The 16956-nt window shown below is 50.0% G+C and overlaps 1 protein-coding gene across 4 annotated transcripts in view; it reads right to left on the minus strand.

The window, feature by feature from the left end:
* Positions 1-16535, minus strand: part of ABHD6 (abhydrolase domain containing 6) — a 61524-nt gene extending 44989 nt beyond the window's left edge. The window contains exon 1 of one of the 4 annotated variants that reach the window (XM_019504965.1): positions 16514-16535. The gene's annotated coding sequence lies outside the window, so the exon portion shown is untranslated. Of the gene's footprint in view, positions 1-9868; positions 10129-10687; positions 10786-16513 lie in introns of those variants that run through there. The other 3 variants (XM_019504962.1, XM_019504964.1, XM_019504966.1) reach the window with 3 other exon arrangements.
* Between the last annotated feature and the right edge of the window lie 421 nt (positions 16536-16956).

Consider the following 16956-nt stretch of genomic DNA (forward strand, 5'->3'; position numbering starts at 1 on the left):
CTTTTTGAAGATGGGAACCACGTAGGCCCTCTTCCAGTCCTCCGGCACCACACCAGAGCACCATGAGCGCTCGTAAAGCCGTGCCAGGGGTCCTGCAATGACCTCAGCCAGTTCCTTTAGAACTCTAGAGTGGAGATCGTCCGGACCGGCTGACTTGAATACGTCCAGTCCCTCCAGAAGCTCCCTAACTAGTTCCTCACTAACCCTTGGCCCAGGTGTGCCTCCCCTGGGGCCCGAGGCGAGCCCAGCAGGGAGGTGGATGTTCTGGTCCCTACTTAGGAAGACAGAGGCAAAGAAATCGTTAAACATGTTAGCTTTGTTGTCTGGTGTGACAACCAAATTTCCCAAGGTTCTTTGGGTGAATCTGATCTCTTTTATTAGACCAACTTAAACAGTTAGAAAAACATTTTTAAAAGCAAGCTTTTGGGTTTAAAAACCCTTCGCCAGGCTGAAGGAGTTTCTGCAGTTGGTGTGTGCTCTTCCTGGATGAAATGAAAAGTAAAGCCAGAGGCCGGACTGGTCTGCATGCAGGATAGGCAGTCAGTGAAAATGTAAACTGAGGAGTTAATGGGCGAAAGACAGGCTGGGTGGAAGCAGAGAAGGGGAATCAATAGTGGAGAAGTACCTGGGGAGCCAGATGTCAGGCAGGTTATAATGTGTCATAAATCCAATGTCTATATTTAATCCATGATTTTTAGTATCCAGGGGGTTGATGAAGTGAAGTTCATAGGCTTGTCTCTGAGAATTGTTTTATAAGTTTCTTTTGAGGATTCAAGCTGAGAGATTGAAGAGAGAGTGGTTTTGTTGTGAGAACGTACCCCCACAGGTAATTGGGTATTTTTGTCTTTGATGGATTTCCGGTGTATGTTAATTCTAGTGTGCAGTTGTTGTTTGGTCTCTCCTATGTATTTTCCATCAGGGAATTTGGTGCACTGGATGAGATATATTACATTTCTGGAGGCGCACAGAGATGAGCCTATGAACTTCACTTCATCAACCCCCTTGATACTAAAAATCATGGACTAGGTGGAGTGCAAGACATTGGATTTATGACACATTATAATTTGCCTGACATCTGACTCTCCAGGTACTTCTCCACTGTTCATCCCCCTTCTCTCTCCCCACACCCATCCTGTCTCTCACCCACTGACCCCTCAGTTTACATCTTCACTGACTGCCTGTCTTGTACCAGCCCGGCCTCTGGCTTCTTTACTTTTCATTCCATCCAAGAAGAGCACACACCAGCTGCAGAGACTTCCTTAGCCTGACAAAGGGTTTTTAAACCCGAAAGCTTGCTTTAAAAAAAAAGATATTTTTTCAAACTCCTTAAGTTGGTCTAATAAAAGATGCTAGATTCACTCAAAGAACCTTTTTCTGCCTATGCCCTTAGACCAACACTGCTACAACATACACCCCTGCAACATATTAAGAAAATTAATGCATTTAAGGTATGTTAACCAAAATTTAGCCTGCGTATGACTGAGTATGTTTCCATGCTCCCAATACAGTGCCCTCAAGGACTAGGCGGAGTGCAAGAACAGCAAAATGCAGCCCTAGGGAAAGAATAAGACTAATTTTGTTTTGCAATATGCACCCCAGCTTTAGCTAGATTTTTTGTTTCTTCTTTTTTTTAAAAAAGACCAGGGTAACACTTGTTGTCTAACGAGGCCTACATTTTTCCTGTTCTAAGCCAACATGATCAAAAGAGGATGTGCATTTAACTACCTTTTAGAGCCAACAGGAAGCATTTTGGTTCTGTCAAAAAAATTCAGTTATAACAAAAAAAAAATCCATGACATTTATTTGTTAATGGCTAGAAGGCAGCAGGTTACAATCTGTTACCAAAAGATAAATTATCTCAACTGCAACCAAGTGTTTTCTGTACAGTGATACTTGGAAAAATAATGACCTTGCTTTCTTGCAAGGTTCTCAAAGCACTTTGTAAACATTTCTTAGCTAAGCCTCTGAATACAACCCCAACGTGGAGTTATACCCATCTCTCCAAATGAAGAGAGACTAAAGAGGCTAGACCTATTCAATTTAGAAAAGAGATGCTGGGGGGGAGGGGCTGATACAGATTTATTTATTATTTACTCTTTTTCACAATACGAGAAGTAGGGGGGTGCAAAATTAAACTAGTAGGAAGTAAGTTTAAAACTAATACAAGGAAGCTCTTTTTCACATAGCATGCCATGAAAGCATGGAACTCTCTGTCACCAGATGTTGTGGGAGCTGACACAGTTTAGCCAGTTTGGAAAAGGGACTGGACAAATTACTGGAGGAAAGCGGTATCAGTAGCTATTGACTATGGGAATTAGGGGTACAGCCTCTGAATTAGAGCTTTCCAAACCTCAAATGCTGGAGGCTGAAAGTGAGAAAGTAACAGTGGGAAAAACCCTGGTCATCCCCTGTTCCCTCTCCTTTTCAGCCTCCACTCTCTGCCATTATGTGAAATAAGCCCATTTGATGTGCCATGAGGTCATAAACTTTGGCCCACGATGAAAACTATAAGTCTCCTTTCATAAGGGATATGAGACACATCAACTGATTACTTGGGACAAGTAAAAAAAAAAACAAAACCAGAAAAGAAAATAGGAATGGGAGTGAGGTCATAGGTTAATAATAAGGGATCTGAAAGAGGGCACCAAGCAGAGCACCCCAGCTAGCACCCACTACCCCCCGAACGAATCAAGGGATGCTGACTAGTGAAACTCTGCCCAGAGATGTGAGCAGAGGAGTAACAGAAAGATGGCCCCACATTTGCATGGGTTCCCCCAGCCCAGTGGTGACATGTAGGACCCCCTGACCGGCCGTGCTCGCTGCTTAGGTGATGGGCAGGGGGGGCAGGCGGGAGCGCCGGTGCCCTCCCTGCAAGCACCAGATGATCACTGCAGTCGCTCCTAAAAGCGGCTGCAGCGATCAACACCCCGCCTGGGCAGCGAGATCAGCTGCAGGGGGACTCCCCCTGACCCGGTCAGTGGGACTGGTTGGTGGGCGGACATCTGCCCCCCCTGTCTAAGGCGGCACCACTCACCCATGCCCCAGCCAGAGCCTCCTTCTTGGTCTTGTAAATGGCCAGCTTGGGCAGAGACAGGAGAAGGCTGACCAGGACATCCCAGGGCTTTGTAGGGCCATGGATGGAGAGTGCATAACAAAAATGTGCAGGGAGAAGTGCAGCCAGAACCTCAGCAGGACGTTCTGGAGGAGGCAGAAGAGGGGCTGCAACCTGCCACATCTGAGGTAGGCATATGCCCGGGTCTCCCTCTGCTGGCAAAAGGGGCAGGTGGCAGGAGTTTCCATAAAGCACGCAAAATAAATGCCTGTGGTTATGGCTCGTTGGAGAAGCTGCCAGCTGAGGTCCTCAGTGACTTGTGGGATCAATGTGGAATACAGACTCGTCCACTGAGGACCCTTGGCTTCCTCCCTCACATAAGGTGTCCTGCCACTTGTTGTTGGGGGGTGAAGGCGGACGCAAGGATGGACTGATGGACTGTGCAGAGCACAAGCACATAGAGCTGGCAACAGTGGGCTGTTCAGAGGCAGACTGGTATCCCCCAGCCTGCTGAGATGGTGGGACATAGGGCTTGCCAAGGTAGCAGCCCCACAACTAGCTCCGGGGGACTGGGGGATACGGGGGGTGGGGTCTGCCCTCACACAGGACCTGGTCTACATAGGCAAAAGCAGTGGGCAGCAGGACAGCCTTTACCTTCTGGAGTATGCGGCAGGAAGCACACAGTGTGAGTAGCTGCATGTGCCAGGCCAGTGCAGAGGGATTCACCCATCCCTGCCTGGCATAGTCCAGGAGGTTTCCAATATAAGTGATATTGGCCAGAAGCATCCTCCAGCACACGCAAGGCACCTCTATCACTGGCACCACCAATCGGGCATTTTTCAGCAGGGGCTTGGAGAAGGAGGTCAGTGCCCAGGGCAACCATGTCTGGGGATCTGGAGGTGGGGACCAATCTCCAGGCCCTGAGGAGGTTCTTGTAGAAACCCAGAAGCTCCTCCAGGTCCTCCTTGGGGAGACCTTGCAGGTAGAAGAGCTGCCGGTCATACTGGTATCCTCAGAGGCAGCGGAGGAAGGTATAGCTAAGCAGAAACCAGATTGCCTAGTTGCCAGCACCGTATAAGAGCCTCTGCAGAACTTGAAGGTGAAAGGTGTGGACCTGGTTGCAGAAGCGAATAACAGGCCGTCCCTGTAAGTAAGCTTGAGGAGGTCCCGCACCAGGTATAGACTGTTAAAGATGGAGTGCCCTGGAACGATGTACATCTGGTAAGGGTGAACCACATCTGCCTGCACAGGCAGGAAGCAGCAAGGAGACTTTTGCTATGATCTTACAGTACGTACAGAGGAGTGAGGCTGGGCACCAGTTTCTCAGGTTGTGGGGGGTCCCCCTTTTTGGGCAGCAGGGTCAGACAGGCCACTTGCAAAACAGAGGGAGTTCCCCATCCCTTTCGGACTCAGCCCAGACTCTGGCAAGGTCCAAGCCGAAGACAGAACTCCACAGTCAGTGCGTCAATGCCCCATACTATGTTGGCAGTCATCAGGCAGAGGGCATCTGAGAGCCTGGCCAGGGTGAGAGGACTCTTGAGTCAGCCCTGGTCACCCACACTAACCTGTGGCAGTCCCCAGAGGTGACCCGAGCAGGGTGTGGGGCCCAGGGCAAATCAGTCCATGTGGGGGGCCTGGGGTGGTCGCCCCAATTCGTCCCCTCCCAGGGACAGCCCTGGCAGTCCCTCCCACAGAACCTGGCAGGCATCAGCATTGGTTGGATATGATGGGAAGAGGTCTGCATAGAAAGTCCTCACCCTTTCTTGCAACTTGGTCCCAGAGATGAAACAGGTGGCCTGGCACTACCTCCATGGTGAGAAGGACCTCTGGCAACAGGATCAGGAAGAACAGGGTGGCTGCCCCATGGGACGTCTCTGGGAGGTGGCTGAAGTAGACCCTGTCTCCCCACTCCAGCCGCTAGTTGGCTTTGGCAGCTGGAGTTGTATGGGTCTCCTGCAGGAAAAGTACAGAGTACCTCCTCTCCTGGAGGAAGGAAGGAGAGTACCTGGCACCTGCAGAGACTCGTCCTGCAGCCATGCACACTGAGGGTAACCACAGTGAGAGACCTTATTGGTGGGAGCTATTGTTAGGCTTGGCAGGGATTTCACAGGAGGCAACACCAACCACAGGACCCATCAATCCCGCCATCCTGCCAAACACAAAGAGGGAGTCATAAAAGCTGTGGACTCAGTGATAGTTTTTGGCATTGCTCCACTTGTGTCCCTTGCCTTCCTCCACCAGAGCCCTCACTGAGTTGAGGACTTAGTGGAAATCCCCCCAGCAGTCCAAAGTGAGAGGGAGAGATGCAAGAACTGGAGCAGCTCCTCCCTGGGTACCACTGGGGCCAAGAAGTCTGCCAGCTCCATGGAGCTCACAGACTCCCAGTTGCCCTCCTGCTGGTTCTGTAGTTTGGTGGGTTCTTCCTAGCTGCCAGGTGGGGTGAGCATTTCCCCCTCCTCCACCCATGTGGGAACAGAGGCCCAGGGGAAGGCTGCCACATGGTCCACTACACCGTCTTGGGCTGTGCATTTTTTACATATGCACAGCCAGGTGCATTTTACATATGCAAGTGCCAGGTGCTTTGAAAAGCACCCAGTGCTGCGTTGCTTTCAGTTGTATAAATGACAAAATGTGTGTGCTAGCATGCAGAAAATGGCGGCGGTGCGCTTTTAAACTAATGCACAAGTTTTAATTCAACAGCGCACTGCTGCCATTTTCTCCACACTGACGTGCATTTCACCACTTATACAACTGCAAGCAATACAGCACCATGCGTGTCAGGTCGCATATGGAGGAGACTCAATTAATGGAGTCTGCTCCAACACGCCGGATCTCCGGCACATCCGGGCATGAAAATGTATGTGTATAAATGCCCCCTGATACTGGAAGAGATGCAGCCCCTCAGGGTGAGGAAGGGGGTAGCATGGGGAGTGGCAGGGCAAATGGCAGAGGTTCCTGTGCCTTTGGGGATGGGGATGGGGAGGTGTTCGGTGGGGCACCCTGTTTCTCCCCCCTCGGCACCAGGACCACAGGGCACACTGGGGTAGCTTTGATCAGGGGTGGAGGAAGTTCAGGCATATGCAGGATGACAGTGCCCTCCCCAGAGCCCTGGGAAAAGGACTCTTCCCCATCAGGCCCACTAGCATGATCCCCAGACGCAGACCCCCCACCACTGGAGGTGGCAAGAGGGGGAGGGCTCCATTGCTGGACATTCCCCAGGAGTGGCTGGGGCCAAGGCCCCAGTGCCTGCAGTGGTGGGGAGCAGGTCGCAACCAGCACAGTTGGGATCTCCTCCATGGGCTCCTCTACCACAACATGGCCATGCCATCCTGGGCCCTCCTCCACAGTGGTAACAACTTATCTTTTTAAATTTTTGTGGGGGTGGGATTTCTGCAGCTCAAGAGATGGTGAGCATGACATCAACGTCAGCCCCCACCTTACATGATGGGAGGGGAGCCTTCTCCATATCAGAGGGCCTGAACTGCACCTGAGCCTTGCACTTTGCTTTGCTCTGGATGCCAGATCGCTGCCTATATGGGACCAGTACCCACCCAGCCTCAGGGTGGCCCAGGGAGGGGTCATCCTGGGGCACCAGGACCACTATGGGGATATGAAGGGCTAGTGGTGGGGTGGTAGGGGCAGGTGTTCTTTGGAACCCCACTGGTGGCTGTGGCATGGGGTCCCCTGAATTTGCAGAGGGGGCTGGATGCTGGGGTGCTGGTGGCACCCCTCTCCTTGGCAGGGGTTGCAGTGCCCCTCATTGCTAACTGAGGGGGCACTCTTGGTAGAGGTGTCCTGGTACCTGGCATTAGAAGCACCTCACCTCCCTTGACATGTAACCATAAAGGTCCCCCTCCCTCAGCCTCTGCTGTCAGTTGGATGGTGACTGGGTGGTGGAAGGACTGGATATGGCAGAGGCTGGGGTCCTGGCACCCCAGCGAGAGAGGGATGACTGGGGAGAGGACTCTCCTTAGGCCTTGCAGTAAGGGCATGAGGGCCCAGTTAGGAGTAATGGAGGGGACAGGGCTGATGACCACCAAGGTCCCAAGCTTCCAGGATTTCGAGGGGGACATGCTTGCCCCACACTGTGAGCCCCTTCCTGCCACCTCCTGCGTGGCGCCCTCCATGGCAAGGCAGAAGACACACTTACCACAGTGCCCAGAGGCTTCCACAATCTTCAGGGGGCCCACTGCTCAAGCAAGCACAAGCACATAATTTTCAAAGGGGGGCAGCTCTACTTCAGGCATGTCAAAGCACACCCCATTGTGCCTGCTGATGGCAGGGAGGGGGCCACAACTGCTTGACATGGTGCGGGCAGGAGGCAGAGGACCGAGGCGTTGAGGCTAAAGGGAAACCTGCAGGTCAGGTGCTGGGCTGAGCAGCAGGGCTTGCAGAGCTGAAGGAAGGCTGAGTGGGTAGGGCACTTGCTAATGCTAGTCCCTGCAGGTGCTGCTAATTTGGTTTTGGGGGGACCCTGGACCCCCTCCAGGGGAGACTGGCCAGGGGGACTTCCCTGGCCCCGCAAGGTCTCCCCCACATTATTGGCTGCCCCTTGGTTGGGGGCCATCAGTGCAGCAGCCCCCTCGGGAAGGCTAGGTGGGAAGGCTATGGTGGGGTGTGGGATGGGGAGCCACATGCTCCCCCTCTGCCTGTGGGGAGGGGAGAAGTTGGCTTGTTGCAGGGCGGGTGCCTCCTCCAGCTAACTGGGTGGTGTGGGGGGACAAACAAGCGACATACAGGGGGGAGTGGGGAAGCACACCGCTGGCTTACTCAGCAGTCCACAAGACACTGGGAGAAGTGGAGTGGAGCACAGGACTTACCACAGGAGGGTAGACATGGGGTTGCTGCTGGAGCAGCCAGAAAGCCGACTGGTGGGGTTGATGATGGAGGGATCCCACTGGCGCTCTGGCATCCCCACTTGCTGCAGGAGGCTGTGGCAGCAGGTGGCAGCTGGTGGTGGGTTAGGCAGAAGGCCCCCCTGCCTTCACAAGGGAGGGGGAGGGGGCTCTTGGTCCAGGCAAGGTGGTGGTTGTGCAGGGGGCAGGAGCCTGCAGCAGCTCAGGTGGGCTCCTGCTGCTCCCTGGCCCGCAGCTCCAGCAGCAGCCGGAGGGAGTTGTGATGCCCCTAATGGATACAGGATATGGGGCAAGATGGGCCTATGGCCTAACCCAGCAAATGGCAATTCTTACATGTAATGAAGTTTACAATCAGCTAATGGCAGATCTGGGAGCAAAAGCCAAGAGCACTGCTTCCTAGAGACATGAGCTAACATTAGACCCAAGCTATTTCTCTAATTAAAACTTCCTTGAAAAAGATCCAGAATAAAACCCTGTTACCCAACAGTCATGGGGCTGCCAGAGACGATACAAAATTAAGCAGTGGAACAAAGGCAGAAGGCAAAAGAGTACTCACACCACTCCAGAACATGGCCAAGTGAAAATAATTTGATTCATGAGTATTAAAAGCACAAGGAAGAGCCAAACGAATTACCACTAAGTACTCATCAGGCAATAAAAGAATCATTTCCATCAATACAACTGACTAACCAGAAGTTTCAAAAGCAAAAAATCCCACTTACCAGTACAGTACGTTAGCTTCATTGTCACACAAGGGCTGTCAGCCAGAAAGGACTGACATGCCAGGCTAAATGAGATTTGAATCTTAGTCTATACTCTCTCTTTTATGCCAATTCAAGGCTCAGCAAGAAAGAGAAAAAAAATTCTGAGAGAAATAACTCAAGCATTTTTCTTCATTCAAAAAAAGTTAGCCCCAGGTAGGATTCAACAGCACTACACTGTGTAGCATGATGAAAAGAAGGAAGACAAGTCACAAAAACTGAATTAATGTAAACTGGTGATTTCCCAACCAGGATACTGTGGCACCCAGGGGTGCCTTTCAAAAGTACCATGGGGTGCCATGCACTGTCAGGTGTGCAAACATGATTCACAAGATAAACCCAGGGATTTTGAATAGGAATCCATACTGTTAAACACATTCTCTTCTGATCTACTGTGACGCTGCCAAGTTCTTTGCAGCAGAAAAAACACTCTATTATTTTTCTATAGTCAAAAATGAGTGAAGCCTAAGGACTGGAATCTACTCGAGTACTTGAGAACCACTGACCTAAGCTCATTTAATATCATTCATGAGATTCAAGAAGATTTAAACGTGAAGCAGCAAGATACCGGAGCATCATCCCTCGAGTGCTGACACTTCTCTAGTATCAGCAGTTTCTCATACGCTGTATCTCGGGGAATGTTACATAATCTACCCAGCAAACTCTTTCTGATGAGATCATGTTTAGCTAGCAGAGGATAACAGGCATAACCGGGAGTGCTGCTTCCAATGATTACTGAACGCAGATGTGTATTTAGGGCTCAGTTTGACAGAGGGAAGAAAAGGAAAGCTAACTTGTATGCTGCACAGATCTATGCAAGGTCATGGAGGACTTCTATACTGCAGAAATTATATATATCATTAAGCAGGCAGACTGAATTAAAACACAGCAGGTATCCGCACAGAACTGTTGGGAATAAAAAGATCATTCTGCATCTGCTCTGTACCCGATTTAGCCAGGTTTGTTCCAAGATGCTCGGTTTCTGACTCGTGTCAACAGATTTTTAAATTCAGAAGCTGGGAGGTTACACAGTCAGATGATATATATAAATTCATCTTATTGTTTATTTGAAATATTTCAAGAAGAAACAATAAAATGCAGGCTTACTACCCCATGAAAGGCATCCCAGGGTTTGAGGAGCCTAGTACAACAGACTGGGCATGCCCGGCGCCACAATGTTCAACTTTTCCTCCTCTTACTTGCTAGCACAATTCGAACCAGGTCAATCTGTTCTCCTTGAAAGCTGCCTCCTGCTTACAGCTCCACATCTACAGAGAAATAATACTGATCGCAACATGACTTATGACATCACTGCCTCTATGACATCACGTGCGTGTCACACTCCGGAATCTTTCAGCAGCTGCCTGTCACCTGCCGCAAACTACCCGAGACGCCCCGATGTGGAGCCCAGCCGGGAATCCATTCCCGTGAGGACTGGCGTTAAAAACGAAACCTTTAGCTTCAACAACCACGACATCATTTCTGCCGGTCTTCAGAGGGAGGCTCGCGTCGACTCGCCTTCCCCGCACTGGTCCTTTGTGCGACACAAGAGGCGCAGGCCTGAATCCGCTCCGGGCCGAAACGGTTTCTCTCTCTTTCAGGATACCAGGCCGCCAACCACAGCAATGACTGACGACCACCCCGAAAAAATCCAATTCTTCAGGCAGCGCCTGCTAAGGAAAAGCCTCCCTCCTCCTGCCTCCTCCGCAGCCCCTGTCCCTCGAGCACCACACGGTTGAAGGAGGGTGCGCACGGCATGGCACGTCACGTCTGCAGACCCGGTGGCCTGGCCGGGGCCAGGGTCTCTGTCACTGGCGGCCGCGGGGCCGAGGGGAGAAAGGCCACGAGGGTACAACCCACCCGCAGGGCCCAGGGCGCCGGCACCCACGTGCCAGGGGCCTGCGGGGTGGGGGGAGCGCAGGGACCGCCCTGCCCGCGGCTCCTCTCTGTGCCCCCGCCGGAGCCCTCCGGGGACCACCCCGGGGGGGAGGATGCCGCCCGCCCGCACCCGCGCTCACCCGGCTCCGCTCCGGCCCCTGCAGCACTGGCGGCGACGGCGCTGCCTCTCCGCGCCTTAAAGGCAGGGCAGCGAGGCCTCCCCCTCCGACAGAAAACGCTGCGGCGCATCACCGCCCCACGCCGCAGAGCCCGCCCGGGGGAGGCTCCCTTCACCCGCCTCCGGGGGGGGGGGGCACTTTTCGCTTCCACAACTTGACATTTTGGAAGAGGGAAATATGTATAAGACCCAGCTTCACCTCTTCAATGGACAAGGGAGAACCTACAACCAACCCTGGTCAGCGGCTCAGTTGCCTTCCACGAGAACCGGGAAGGCTCAATGCCCCTGATATTTTTCTAGGTGAAAAACAGGTACCGAAAAGGGGCACAAACCCAACTCGTACAAATCCTTTGCAGGTCCCCTTTACTCTGACCACTGCTCTTAAATCTCACACATTACCAATATTTGCCTTAAATCTGTGGTTTAAGAGATATAACTCCCACCTATTTAGGTGATAATGGTTGTTGTAAAGATGTGCCATTCAGTGCGAGTTTTAAAGCCTTTTTTAAAACAATGCTTATCATTAAAAAGAAAAGAATACCCCTCTTCTGTTAACTTGGATGACAATTAATTAACTCTATGTCCAGAGTAGCTGTAACATTGATTAATGATGCTCTTTTGCTATTGATAGCATTTTACACAAGACGCTCATGTTGGTGTTAAGCAGAAACAGCCATGACCATTTCAGTTCCACATGGCAAGCATACAAATCAGACTGTCCCAAAGAGAAGTGCAAAGCTAGCAATACAAAAAGGGCATGTGCAAGCTTAAAACAGGATTTCCTGCATTTAAAGGACCCCTCTTCACTCCCTTTTAATATTAAACATGTAGGGAGCGTCCAGATGAGCATGGATGTGTGGTATATGGCACTGCAGATCCATCTGCAGCACTACAGACCCCACATGCAAGCATTTCCCACACTCCCACTTTGCAGCTTGTGGGGTTTTTTGACCCGGGGAAATCCCAGGGTCAAAAAGACCCAAGCCAAAAAAAAAGCAGGGCAGTGCACATGGCAGCACTATGTGCCACCCAAGACCAGAGCCTGGCCAGCTGGAGCCACACGCTGGCTGCCAGCCAGGCTCCCTGCTGCAGGAGCGCTGTGGCTGCTTCTCCCAGGGCCTCCAGGACCAGGGCTGGATTAATGCATAGGCAAACTAGGCACATACCTAGGTCCCTACATGTAGAAGGGGCCCAGTTATGCTTATTTTACATATTATAATTATTGAGTGAAAAAAAGTAGGGGCCCACAAGTTTGGTTGTCTAGGGCCCACTAAAGGGTTAATCCAGCCCTGCCCAGGACCCGGGTGGATAAGGCTGCTGGGGACAACATAGTTGGTGGCCCCAACCTCCCCTACCCCACCCGGCATAACCTGCCACACACCAGAGCGCACACAGCACGGGCTTTCCTTGGGGACAAGTAACAGCAGCACAAGGTATAGCGCTGCTTTTTGTCCCCAGGCAAACGTATTCCCACTCCTTTGGAGGTACCCACAGGGGTTTATTCGAGCCTTTTGCTACATTCTCTGCTTTGGGCCCGTGCAGAGTTTCCCAACTAAGCCAAGATATTTGGGTTTCACAATCCCTTCAAGAACGTCTGAGGTTATGTGCAGCTGCACCCTTTAGTGAACCATAGCATCTGCTCCCCTCTTATTATATAAAGCAACAAGAAGCTTTTCAACACTAATTTCCCTGGGTAGTCTTGATTCTGCCTCATCTTCAAAAACAAAAATCCCTTTGCTTTGCTCTTCTTAATTCTGTTTAACATGCTTTCCCTCCCACAGGGCTTTAAATCAATCCATTTTGGATGGAATTTACCCTTAAAAACCTGCAATTGTTCCTCTATATTAAAAAGTTGCTAATGTTGCAATTAATAGCTTAAAAAGGAGTAAAAGGTAATCAAGGAAAATACAGACCAGGGAGGTTTACCTAACTCTCTCATGCTTGTTTTTGTCAATTTGTTAATGTGTGTGTAGCAGCCTTTGAACCTGGCTGTTGCATATTCATTTATTATGTAATATTATCTTACAAGTATTTTTATAACTTCAGTACCTGGCAAACACATGGTGAAATTAATCCAATACCAAACAAGTTCAGGCCATCAGTAAGTGTGACTTCGCTGGATCAAATGGCCTTTCTGTTGTAAGAAAAACTGTGTTCCTCGAGCCTCCTGGGACCTTCTGAAGAAGGGAAATAGCTGATAAAGAGTGTTCTGGGGCAGAGTGTATTTGGGTTTTCTGAGAACTTCTGATAAGGTCCCTTATAAAAGATGTATTTGCAAGAAGATAAGGGAGTACAGAAGTACAAGGAAGAGTGTTACAATCTAGTTAGACACAGTCCCTGTGCGGACATTATTTGGTTTTGTTTGAACAGATTCAGTGTCATTTTTAAATAAATTGAGATAAAGCTGGATACATTGAAATCAGGGTTTGCACTAGTTTTAACTCAGTCAGTTCTCATGTAGACAAAGCTTAAATGATACCAAAATGGGGCCTGCTTATTCTGAAATAAATAAGATTTGGACCAAAACAATTAAAGGTGAGAATTATAAGTAAAGAAGCTATTTTGTCCTAGTTGTCATGTCCTTAGCAACAGAGACTCAGTGAATCAATATTCCTCTGAATGGAAAGAGGTTGATAGTGGAGGGCTTCAGGGTCTGTATTGAGACATCATGTGACTAAAGCATAAGCAGCTACACCAAAGCTTATCCTCCACAACACACAGGGTTTGCAACAGCACAGCTGTATGTGTAGCTGGTCATTGATTGCTAGGACCAGAGCAAAATCTCAAGTAAAAAACAAGAAGAATGCTGTATTTACTGGAATCTAAGATGAGGGTCGCACCCCCCCCCAGTCAGCATGGGGGGGAAAGCCCCTTGTCTTAGATTCATGTACAAAGTGGAGTGGGGGGCAGATGGCTGCTGCAGCTCTGACTTGCTCTGAGCCCAGGTTGGGGCCAGAGTCAGACTCACCCATAGCAGTCCCCTTCCCTCCCCCTTGCTGCTTGCCCTCTGCAGCTTCTGCCCCCACCCTGTTTCCCTCCTCCCTTAAGTTACTGTCAGGCACAGCCCAGCTTGACTGGGGCTGGATTCCCTCCAGGGCACAGAGCGCATGGCAACTCCATTCCCTGCCTGGCCAGTCAGTAGTGCCAACACTGCTGCATGGCCAGCAAAGACTGCTCTTCCATGTGCCGTGTTCCCTGGAGAGAACAGGGCAGTGTCTGACAGTAAATGGGGTGGATGACAGAGGCAGAGACTGGGGAATGGCGTGGAGGGGAGGAAGAGGCAGAGGCTGCCAGGAGCTGGGGGTAAGGGTGTTGGGGTGGGGAGTAGGATGGCTGCAGGGAGAGGTCAGGACAGAGGGCAAGGGGGCCCCCAGCTACTGCTTTCCCTGTTGTAGTAGTCAGGGTGAGGGAATGAATTCAAGACAATCCTCTGATACTTAGGTTCTATACCTGGAGAGTTATAACAACTTTTAAATTGTCCATATATATAATCTCATTATGGGGGCTATCTTGAATTCAGGGACATCTTAGATTCAAGTAAATATGACACTTACACAGTTTGCCTCTCACTGTGGCTGACATGCCCCTACCCCAAAGCAATCCCCAGCTGCCAGAACGGTGAAGCCTTGGAGTCAGCAAAAGCAGATATAATTACAACAGCTCTGAAGCAGGTCTTCACTTATGCTAAGGGCCCTGAACCTGCATAGAACAGCCCTGAGCCTGGGTAAAAAAAGTTGGCTTATTTTCTGATTACATCAGCAAAGAGCTGCCAGAAGACAGGCCAAGAGGCAAAACTGGCTAAAAGGTGAGTTTATCCGTGGGTGGAAGTTGTATGAGTCATCAGCATAAAGATGGTATGATAAAAGCACGCAAGATAAGTTGCAGAGGGAGATGAGAAAGGAAAGGCCAAGAATTGAAGGAGTGAGGAGATAGGAGCCCGTCAACTGAGAATCTTCTAAGGCAGCATTTCTCAACCCATGGGCCATGACCCAAAAGTGGGTGACAAGAATATTTCAAAGGGTCGCGAGCTGCAGTAGGGCAGAGGGGTGGCGGGAGGAAATGCTGCTTGGGGGCGTGAGAGGAGCCATAACCAGGCTGCCTGGTGTGGCGCAGCAGCCCCAGCACAGGGCAGAGGGGGCGTGCCACAGGCCTCTTCTCCTCCTCCCTCTAGCCAGTGCTGCAGCCGGACTCACTCCATTGCCGCCTGCATGAGCTAGAGCTGCTGCAGACACTACACTCTGGTCCGAGCAGGATGGGGGCAGCTGGGTGCCCCTCTGGCAGGGGCTTGCAGGTTGGGAGTGAGGGACACGAGCATGGCCCAGGGGGGCAGGGGACTGGGGGTCGGGCACCGGCAGGGACAGGGAGGTGTAGGTCAGGACAGGCCATGGATCTTTGCAAATGGGTCCCTGTCGGAAAAAGGGCGAGAACCACTGTTCTAAGGGACAATTAACAGCTGCTCTTACCATGCGCTCCAAAAGGGGCATCCAAGAGCAGATGGAGAGTGCAGAGCTGTGTTGCTGTGACCACTGGGCTCTCTGGCAAAAGAATGACCATCTGCGGAAGCTGGGAAGGACTACTTGGACCCTTCTAGCTGCTAAATAGACAGCACCCAAGGGGCATGGTGACTGAGGCACCTCTAGTGTTTTAAAGCTTTGGAAGGATTATAACTGGGGCTCAGAAATATTTCCATCAATACATCTCTAGTCTGCACCAAAGTACTTAAATGCCCCCAATTCCTGAAGTATCCAAGTAGTTAATGATATTTAATGTAAACCTCATGAGAATACTTCTGTCAGAGATTTTACAGATGGGAAATTGAAGCACAGAGAGGCAAGGTGACATGCCAAGTTCTCACAGACAGCCTGTGGCAAAACAAGGACTCAAACTCAGGTCTTCCAAATACCCCAGCAGCACCCTAATTACTGCATCATCCTTCCCTTTACATACAGGGGCAACAGTCACACCTTTGAGCACTGAGTTTCAGTTATTTCTATGGCCACCACAGGTGTTGTTAAGACACCCTTTAGTCTAAAGATTAGTATTCCTCTGTTACGTGAAGAAATATTTCTGATAAATTCAAATAGTCTATTAGTAGCCTAGCAACAGTCAGATATAGGCCTGTGTTCACTGTCCTATAGTTCCAGCTAAATCCCCTGCTGTGCCTATAATCAACCCTAAGTATTTGACAAGCAGGAGGATGGATCATCAAAACCTACCCAGGCAAGATTTTGGATAAAGAGGATATTTATTAGGGGACTGCAACAAAAATCTGTGTTTGTGACTTAGGAAAGATCTAGGGAATCTGTTAATAATACCAGTAGTAAACTACTGCACTTAGGAAATGAAAATTGAGACCAGAATTGTAATACTTACTTTTGGCTGATTGTGTAAACAGATTTCTGAATATCTCCATTTGTCTCTTCATTTGCACTTTACTGTTACTCAGTCTATGACATCCAGTGCAGACGGATACTATAGACTGCCATTTTACTCCATATGAATTAATTTTTGTAATCAAATTGCCTCCTATCACATCATTAAACTCCATATTCCTAATCCTAGTGGTGGTGTCAGAATTTAGGCTGAATATTAACACTGTAACGTGACCCAAGCCCAGTAGGGGGGAGGTGATTACTTATTTATGACCTAATTGAGCAAGTACGTATTCTTAATCTGAATAGCAACACAGTTCAAGTTTACAGAAACAGAAATAACCATCCAACGTATCCAAGAAACAAGCCTGTGAGCTTAATCCACAAAGTGGAAGAACACTGAATATTTCTCCTACCTCAGAAGCCATCGTTTGCAGAAGGCTGACATTGATGAAGAAATCAAACATTGCCTTAAATGTGCAAGTGCAGTCTTCAGATGCCTGAGGAAATGTATGTTCAAAGGATGTGACATCAGATCCAAAACCAAGCTCATAGTTTATCAACCAGTTGTGATTCCCCACCTTACTGTATGGAGCTGAGACATGGACAACGTAGAGGAAACATCTCAAGTCATTGAAGAAGTACCATCGACACTGCCTGCAGAAGATCCTTCAAATCGAGGGGGGAGACAGCCACACCAACATTAATGTCCTCTTGCAGGAAAACACCACAAGCATCAAGGTGATGCTCATTCAACATCAATGACACTGGGCCAGCCACATCATCCAGATGTCCAACTCCAGACTCTCAAAGCAAGTTTTATTCTCCCAGCTCAGTCGAGGCATACACTCAAGAGGAG

This window comes from Gavialis gangeticus, unplaced genomic scaffold, assembly GCF_001723915.1.
Source record: "Gavialis gangeticus isolate Ggan-Ray unplaced genomic scaffold, GavGan_comp1, whole genome shotgun sequence".
Lineage (NCBI taxonomy): Eukaryota > Metazoa > Chordata > Crocodylia > Gavialidae > Gavialis > Gavialis gangeticus.